We start from the raw sequence: 10000 nt of genomic DNA, 5'->3' as shown, positions 1-10000 counted from the left end.
GGTGTGCCCGAGTGTACCCTCAAGCAAGAGAAGTCTAACCCAAGACAGCGGTAGACCATGGTACAAAGGCTATGGCACTACCCAAGACTAGAGAACACTGGTTTGATTTTGGAGCGTCCTCCTCCTAGAAGAGCTGCTTACTATAGCTAAAGAGTATCTTCTATCCTTACCAAAAGGAAAGTAGCCACTGAACAATTACAGTGCAGTAGTTAACCCCTTTAGTGAAGAAGAATTGTTTGGTAATCTCAGTGTTGTCAGGTGTATGACAGAGGAGAATCTGTAAAGAATAGGCCAGACTATTCGGTGTATGTGTAGGCAAAGGGAAAATGAACCGTAACCAGAGAAAAGAATCCAATGTAGTACTGTCTGGCCAGTTGAAAGACCCCATAACTCTCTAGCGGTATTATCTCAACGGGTGGCTGGTTGCCTGGTCAACCTACTACCTACATAAGTTGTAAAAAGCTAACTTTTAAAAAAAAGGTGGGACATTTTGCTACCTTTAAAAAAGGCAAGACATTTTCTAACTTTGAATATAAGCTGGACATTTTTCTAACTCAAAAAAAAGCGGGACATTTTTCTAACTTTAAAAAAAGCAGGACATTTAAGGGGACATTTTGTTAACTTTAAAAAAAGCGGGACATTTTTCTAACTTTAAAATAAGTGGGACATTTTGCTAACTTTAAAAAAGCGGGACATTTTTCTAACTTTAAAATAAGTGGGACATTTTGCTGACTTTAAAAAAGCAGGACATTTTGGTTACTTTAAAAAATGCGGGAAATGTTTCAAACTAAAAAAAGTGGGATATTTTGCTACCTTTAAAAAAGGCAGGACATTTTGCTAACTTTAAAAAAGCGGGACATTTTGCTCACTTTAAAAAAAGCGGGACATTTTGCTCACTTTAAAAAAAGCGGGACATTTTGCTCACTTTAAAAAAAGCGGGACATTTTGCTCACTTTAAAAAAAGCGGGACATTTTGATATCTTCAAAAAAAGTGGGACATTTTGATATCTTCAAAAAAAGCTGGACATTTTGATATCTTCAAAAAAAGCTGGACATTTTGCTAACTTTAAAAAAAGCGGGACATTTTGCTCACTTTAAAAAAGCGGGACATTTTGCTCACTTTAAAAAAAGCGGGACATTTTGCTCTTTAAAAAAGCGGGACATTTTGCTCACTTTAAAAAAAGCGGGACATTTTGATATCTTCAAAAATAGTGGGACATTTTGATATCTTCAAAAAAAGCGGGACATTTTGCTCACTTTAAAAAAAGCGGGACATTTTGATATCTTCAAAAAAAGCGGGACATTTTGCTAACTTTAAAAAAAGCGGCACAGACGTTGTAGACTGTCCTGACTAAAAGCGAGCTTTGGTCACTTTCGCAGTCCAAGTTCATCGATATGTTCCAGAGAAAGTATTCTTGAATTCAGACTAATACTACTAATAACAATAATGGAGAATCCACTTGCAATCTGTGGAAAGGACTTACAATACGATTTCCGGTAACTGAAGGACCCCTTCCCATGATCTTGGGTTGTGTGATGGCGGACTTGGGGCGTGGCTTTGCGGGCGTGACGTCACCTGACAGAAAATACTGGAGACAGTTAGATAGTCTCTGGGGGTATGAGCAACTTTCTTTAGGATACAGTTAGGCTATTTGATTCATTGGAGTAAACACTTTTTGGTAAAGTACCTTGGCTCATCAGACCTCTACACGGCATAGATAACTCTTTGAATTTTGGTGCTCCACTGGAAACATTTGGCAATTCCACAATGTAGAGACACAGAAAGCATGACTGTATAGGTTCTCATCTTAATATTGTCCATAGAATAGCTTTTTGTAACTTGTTTACATGCATGTGCCAACAGCTTCTTGTTTTTTAAGTGCAGGAATAACCCTTGATACATTGTGAAGTGGCTGATTGTCTCCTTACCTATATTTACTAAAATTCATGGCATTAACTGTAAATTTTGTAATTCACTGTAGCACAATAAACAATAGAAATAATGGACTCAGGAATCTCCTATTTGTCTGTAACTTAAAAATAGTCGAGTAAGTTTAAATACATTATCTTTTACTAAAGGTTATGTCATTCCTAATACTGCCGAAAAACATACACCTACTCAAATCGAGCACTTCCATATTGCAGTGAACATCATAATGTAAAAGTTAATTTACCTTTGGAAGACTGCTGTTCTTTGTTGCTCAGAACTCTGTTGATCCCACTGGTTTTATTAGAAAGACCCGGATTCCCTGCTTCTCTCTTTCCTGAAGGTGAGACCGCACCTTCGCCACACCTCTCTGGACCGTCGCCCGCTGACGGGGCTCGGCTAGACATTTCACCGCACGACGATCTGGGCGAGCTGTCCCTTGATCTTCTGGCAGAAGTGGGCCTGGTATGCACAGGACTTTTGGTGACTAACAAGGGAGGAGGTGGATCTCCAGGGGGAGAAGTGTAGTATTTACCTGGTTGAAGGTTATGATTGCTATTGGAAGCTCTGATCTGATGCCTGTTGTTGCCATGGTTATCTAAAGGAGAAAGAAGTAAAAAATACAGTTGATGGTATGGAAATTATACCTGGGGTTCTTTGCTTTCTTAGGATCATTGTAATTTGCCAAACATTTAGTCCTCCTCTGCTTGCATTCTTGTGTGGAATTGTTCGTCGTCTGTTAAATCACTTATAATTCAGAAAACCGTCAGCGCCAAGTTACTTTCAGATTCTAAAACTTAGGCAAAGGTAGTAGGTTGTAGGTAGTAGGTAGTAGGTAGTAGGTTAGCCATGGCACCAGCCACCCGTTGAGATACTACCGCTAGAGAGTTATGGGGTCCTTTGACTGACAAGACAGTACTACATTGGATCCTTGTCTCTGGTTACGGTTCACTTTCCCTTTGCCTACATATACACCAAATAGTCTAGCCTATTCTTTACATATTCTCCTCTGTCCTCATACACCTGACAACACTGAGATTACCAAACAATTATTCTTCACCAAAGGGGTTAACTAGTGCACTGTAATTGTTCAGTGGCTACTTTCCTGTTGGTAATGGTAGAAGAGACTCTTTAGCTATGGTAAGCAGCTCTTCTAGGAGAAGGGCACTCCAAAATCAAACCATTGTTCTCTAGTCTTGGGTAGTGCCATACCCTCTGTACCATGGTCTTCCACTATCTTGGGTTAGAGTTCTCTTGCTTGAGGGTACACTCGGGCACACTATGCTATCTAATTTCTCTTCCTCAGGTTATGTTAAAGTTTTTATAGTTTACATAAGAGATATCTATTTCATTACTATTCTTAAAATATTTATTTTTACCTTGTTTCCTTTCCTCACTGGGCTATTTTCCCAGTTAGGGCCCCTGGGCTTATAGCATCCTGCTTTTTCAACTAGGGTTGTAGCTTAGCAATTAATAATAATAATAATAATAATAATAATAATAATAAAAACAAGTTATATGGATTATTCTAGGATGCCATTTATTGCCTCTGCTTTGAATCGACTACTGGTTTATTTGTCATTTTCTCCACGAGACTGAACCACCACAAACTCTGGTTAACGGCTTTTTTTTTTTTAAACTTACAATCATTATTAACACTTTAACTATATAAGAAAGAATTTGCTTAAGAGTGTCTCCATATAATCAAAAATGCTCCTCTTCAACATTCACCTCTTCTTCCAAAACTTTAGCAGGATTCCTTCTTCCTTTTTATCCAATTAGCATCTATTACATTTACTCACATTTACACACACGTCGTCATCTTCATTTTCATTTATCCTAAAGATACACTAGCAAATGTCATCCTTCAATTTCTTTACTTTCAAACTCTTGTTAGTTGTGCATCATTCACTCCTCATCAGTATCTTCTAATGGATCAGCTACCCAATACCAGATAGTCTATGCAATACTATCCTTGTCTTACAGGTTTCCCAGCATATTTCATCCCTTTGACTTTTTTCCATTATTCATGATCATCTAGCTTTTTATTATAATTAGCATTAACTATTAATAGTTGAGCTACAACCCTAGTAGGAATAGCTGGATTCTATAAGCCCTATAAGGGCTTCAAGAGGGGAAAATAGCCCAGTGAGGAAAGAAAATAAGGAAAAACAGAATACTGTGCCCTCAAGCAAGAGAACTCTACCATACGACAGTGGGAGACCGTGGTACAGAGGTTACGCCATTACCCAAGACTAAAGAACAATAGTTTGATTTTGGAACGTCCTTCTCCTCGAAGAGCTGCTTATCATAGCTAACCTTAACAAGTGGAAAAAGTAGCCATGAATTTCATGTGAGCATGCAAACGCTTAGTGTTTCTTTACGCCTATATCTTGTACACATTTAGCTGACTCAGGACTATATGCATCCTGCTCTCGTCGATGATTTCTTTCTTTTCCTTCATATCCTTTATTCTTTAAACAGGTCAAGATCCCCAACTAATCTTATAAGACATGATTTATAAATAAGTAAAAAACACACAGAGAATGCAGACCTCCGCCAAGCCGGCTCAGTTCCTTATGTCATACCATCTCGACCCTCACTAGACCCTACTTATTTGTTCAAGGAGACAACTAAGATAAGAATCTTCTATTCTTTATTTTTAAAGGGCTTTCATTACTGCTGATGTTTTGACAGATTCAAAAGCTTTCTCATAGTCAGCTATAAGATCATAATATGGTGATTGCTATAGCTTATAATGGCTTTATGTTTAAAATCTTTACTAAACATGCTGTGTTTTATTTGTTGAGTAATGAGCAAAAATGTCCAAATTGACCCAATCTCGCTATAGTGAAGAATCGTTTTTAAAAACATTCTGGATAACTGCCAATATGTAATCACTTCTAAGTTAGCTGATCTCTGACAAATCCTGAGATTGTCATCAAAACTCATCTGCAACTTTTTGAGTTTGTTTTTGTTTGGTGACAAACAAACTGACAGACTGAGGCGAAAACATAACTTCCTTGGTGAAAGTAATGATTAAGGCATTGTAAAATCTAAGCAAAGAGTGAGTGCACACAATACTGGAAAAAGTTCTTTGGCGTAGAGGATGTGCAAAACGACTAGGAAGATAGTCGGATAATTTAATTATATAAACAAGAAATAGATGTGTTAATATGTGTGAACTGCTCAGGAATAAAGCTTTTGGAGCCTGTATTCAAGATAATAGAAAGAATAGTAGAAGGAAAGTTGAGAGTTGATTGACATACTTACATGAACAGCAGTTCGGGTCTATGAATGGAAAGAACACAGTGGATAGTATTTTTATAATAAGTCAAGTCCAAAAGAAGAGTCCAGAAGGGAACAGGAAAGTTTATGTGTGTTTTGATGATTTTGAAAAGGAATATGGCTATCAAAACACGTTAGTCTATTGTTGTTGAAGAAAAAGAGAATCTGGCGAGGTTAGTGATGATGACGAAGGAAGGGTCACGAACCACTGTACAGACAGAAAAGAACCACTGTACAGACAGAATAGAACCACTGTACAGACAGAAAAGAACCACTGTACAGACAAAAAAGAACCACTATATAGACAGAAAAGAACCACTGTACAGACAGAATAGAACCACTGTACAGACAGAAAAGAACCACTATACAGAAAGAACCACGGTACAGAAAGAAACAATGTACAGACAGAAAAGAATCACTGTACAGACAGAATAGAGCCTCTGTACAGACAGAATAGAACCACTGTACAGACAGAAAAGAACCCCTATATAGACAGAAAAGAACCACTATATAGACAGAAAAGAACCAATGTACAGAAAGAACCACTGTACAGAAAGAACCAATGTACAGACAGAAAAGAACCACTGTACAGACAGAATAGAACCTCTGTACAGACAGAATAGAATCACTGTACAGACAGAGAAGGACCACTGTACAGATAGAATAGAACCACTGTTCAGACAGAAAAGAACCACTGTACAGAAAGAAAAGAACCACTATAAAGACAGAATAGAACCACTGTACAGACAGAAAAGAACCACTAAAAAGACAGAATAAAACCACTGTACCGACAGAAAAGAACCACTGTACAGACAGAATAGAACCACTGTACAGACAGAAAAGAACCACTGTACAGACAGAAAATAACCAAAGTACAGAAAGAACCACTGTACAGAAAGAGCCAATGTACAGACAGAAAAGAACCATGGTACAGACAGAATAGAACCTCTGTAGAGACAGAATAGAATCACTATACAGACAGAAAAGAACCACTGTACAGACAGAATAGAACCACTGTACAGACAGAATAGAACCACTGTACAGACAGAATAAAACCACTATACAGACAGAAAAGAACCACTGTACAGTAGAAAAGAACCACTATACAGACAGAAAAGAACCACTGTAGAGACAGAATAGAACCACTGTACAGACAGAAAAGAACAACTATACAGACAGAATAGAACCACTGTACAGACAGAAAAGAACAACTATACAGACAGAATAGAACCACTGTACAGACAGAAAAGAACCACTGTACAGACAGAAAAGAACAACTATAGAGACAAAATAGAACTACTGTACAGACAGAAAAGAACAACTATACAGTCAGAATAGAACCACTGTACAGACAGAAAAGAACCACTGTAGAACCACTGTACAGACAGAAAAGAACAACTATAGAGACAGAATAGAACTACTGTACAGACAGAATAGAACCACTGTACAGACAGAAAAGAACCACTTCACAGACAGAATAAAACCACTATACGGACAAAAAAGAACCACTGTACAGACAGAAAAGAACCACTTCACAGACAGAATAAAACCACTATACAGACAGAAAAGAACCACTGTACAGACAGAAAAGAACCCCTATATAGACAGAATAGAACCACTGTACAGACAGAAAAGAACCACTATACAGACAGAAAAGAACCACTGTGCAGACAGAATAGAACCACTGTACAGACAGAATAGAACCACTGTACAGACAGAATAGAACCACTTCACAGACAGAATAAAACCAATATACAGACAGAAAAGAACCACTGTATAGACAGAAAAGAACAACTATACAGACAGAATAAAACCACTGTACACAGAATAGAACCACTTCACAGACAGAATAAAACCACTATACAGACAGAAAAGAACCACTGTACAGACAGAAAAGAACAACTATACAGACAGAATAGAACCACTGTACAGACAGAAAAGAACCAATGTACAGACAGAATAGAACCACTGTACACACAGAAAAGAACCACTGTACAGACAGAATAGAACCACTGTACAGACAGAAAAGAACCACTTCACAGACAGAATAAAACCAATATACAGACAGAAAAGAACCACTGTATAGACAGAAAAGAACCACTATACAGACAGAATAGAACCACTGTACAGACAGAAAAGAACCACTTCACAGACAGAATAAAACCAATATACAGACAGAAAAGAACCACTGTACAGACAGAAAAGAACAACTATAGAGACAGAATAGAACTACTGTACAGACAGAATAGAACCACTGTACAGACAGAAAAGAACCACTTCACAGACAGAATAAAACCACTATACGGACAAAAAAGAACCACTGTACAGACAGAAAAGAACCACTTCACAGACAGAATAAAACCACTATACAGACAGAAAAGAACCACTGTACAGACAGAAAAGAACCCCTATATAGACAGAATAGAACCACTGTACAGACAGAAAAGAACCACTGTGCAGACAGAATAGAACCACTGTACAGACAGAATAGAACCACTGTACAGACAGAATAGAACCACTTCACAGACAGAATAAAACCAATATACAGACAGAAAAGAACCACTGTATAGACAGAAAAGAACAACTATACAGACAGAATAAAACCACTGTACACAGAATAGAACCACTTCACAGACAGAATAAAACCACTATACAGACAGAAAAGAACCACTGTACAGACAGAAAAGAACAACTATACAGACAGAATAGAACCACTGTACAGACAGAAAAGAACCAATGTACAGACAGAATAGAACCACTGTACACACAGAAAAGAACCACTGTACAGACAGAATAGAACCACTGTACAGACAGAAAAGAACCACTTCACAGACAGAATAAAACCAATATACAGACAGAAAAGAACCACTGTATAGACAGAAAAGAACCACTATACAGACAGAATAGAACCACTGTACAGACAGAATAGAACCACTGTACAGACAGAAAAGTACCACTTCACAGACAGAATAAAACCACTATACGGACAGAAAAGAACCACTGTACAGACAGAATAGAACCACTATACAGACAGAACAGAACCACTGTACAGACAGAAAAGAACCACTATACAGACAGAAAAGAACCACTGTACAGACAGAATAGAACCACTGTACAGACAGAAAAGAACAACTATACAGACAGAATAGAACCACTGTACACACAGAAAAGAACCACTGTACAGATAGAATAGAACCACAGTACAGACAGAAAAGAACCAATGTACAGACAGAAAAGAACCACTGTACAGAAAGAACCAATGTACAGACAAAAAAGAACCACTGTACAGATAGAATAGAACCACAGTACAGACAGAAAAGAACCAATGTACAGACAGAAAAGAACCACTGTACAGAAAGAACCAATGTACAGACAGAAAAGAACCACTGTACAGACAAAAAAGAACAACTATACAGACAGAAAAGAACCACTGTACAGATAGAATAGAACCACAGTACAGACAGAAAAGAACCAATGTACAGACAGAAAAGAACCACTGTACAGAAAGAACCAATGTACAGACAAAAAAAAGAACCACTGTACAGATAGAATAGAACCACAGTACAGACAGAAAAGAACCAATGTACAGACAGAAAAGAACCACTGTACAGAAAGAACCAATGTACAGACAGAAAAGAACCACTGTACAGACAAAAAAGAACAACTATACAGACAGAAAAGAACCACTGTACAGATAGAATAGAACCACAGTACAGACAGAAAAGAACCAATGTACAGACAGAAAAGAACCACTGTACAGAAAGAACCAATGTACAGACAAAAAAGAACCACTGTACAGATAGAATAGAACCACAGTACAGACAGAAAAGAACCAATGTACAGACAGAAAAGAACCACTGTACAGAAAGAACCAATGTACAGACAGAATAGAACCTCTGTACAGACAGAATAGAATCACTGTACGGACAGAAAAGAACCACTGTACAGATAGAATAGAACCCCTGTACAGACAGAAAAGAACCACTATAAAGACAGAAAGGAACCACCTTAAAGACAGAATAGAACCACTGTACAGACAGAAAAGAACCACTGTACAGACAGAAAAAGAACCAATGTACAGAAAGAACCAATGTACAGACAGAAAGGAACCACCTTAAAGACAGAATAGAACCACTGTACAGACAGAAAAAGAACCAATGTACAGAAAGAACCAATGTACAGACAGAAAAGAACCACCTTAAAGACAGAATAGAACCACTGTACAGACAGAATAGAACCTCTGTACAGACAGAATAGAATCACTGTACGGACAGAAAAGAACCACTGTACAGACAGAATAGAACCTCTGTACAGACAGAATAGAATCACTGTACGGACAGAAAAGAACCACTATATAGACAGAAAAGAACCACTGTACAGACAGAATAGAACCACCTTAAAGACAGAATAGAACCACTGTACAGACAGAAAAGAACCACCTTAAAGACAGAATAGAACCACTGTACAGACAGAATAGAACCTCTGTACAGACAGAATAGAATCACTGTACGGACAGAAAAGAACCACTGTACAGATAGAATAGAACCACAGTACAGGCAGAAAAGAACCAATGTACAGACAGAAAAGAACCACCTTAAAGACAGAATAGAACCACTGTAAAGACAGAAAAGAACCACTATACAGACAGAATAAAACTACTGTACAGACAAAAAAGAACCACTGTACAGACAAAAAAGAACCACTGTACAGACAGAATAGAACCACTTCACAGACAGAATATGCAGAGACTTAGCCATTGCCTCTGAAGGTTAGCCTCCAACACGG

General features: G+C 37.8%; 1 pseudogene; it reads right to left on the bottom strand.

Annotated features, from left to right (window-relative positions):
- LOC137625675 (microtubule-associated protein 9-like) overlaps positions 1-10000 on the bottom strand; it is a 36612-nt pseudogene that overhangs the window by 24918 nt on the left and 1694 nt on the right.

The sequence above is a fragment of the Palaemon carinicauda genome, chromosome 32, assembly GCF_036898095.1.
Source record: "Palaemon carinicauda isolate YSFRI2023 chromosome 32, ASM3689809v2, whole genome shotgun sequence".
In the NCBI taxonomy this organism is placed as follows: domain Eukaryota; kingdom Metazoa; phylum Arthropoda; class Malacostraca; order Decapoda; family Palaemonidae; genus Palaemon; species Palaemon carinicauda.
This window is presented reverse-complemented; position numbering and strand designations above follow the sequence as displayed.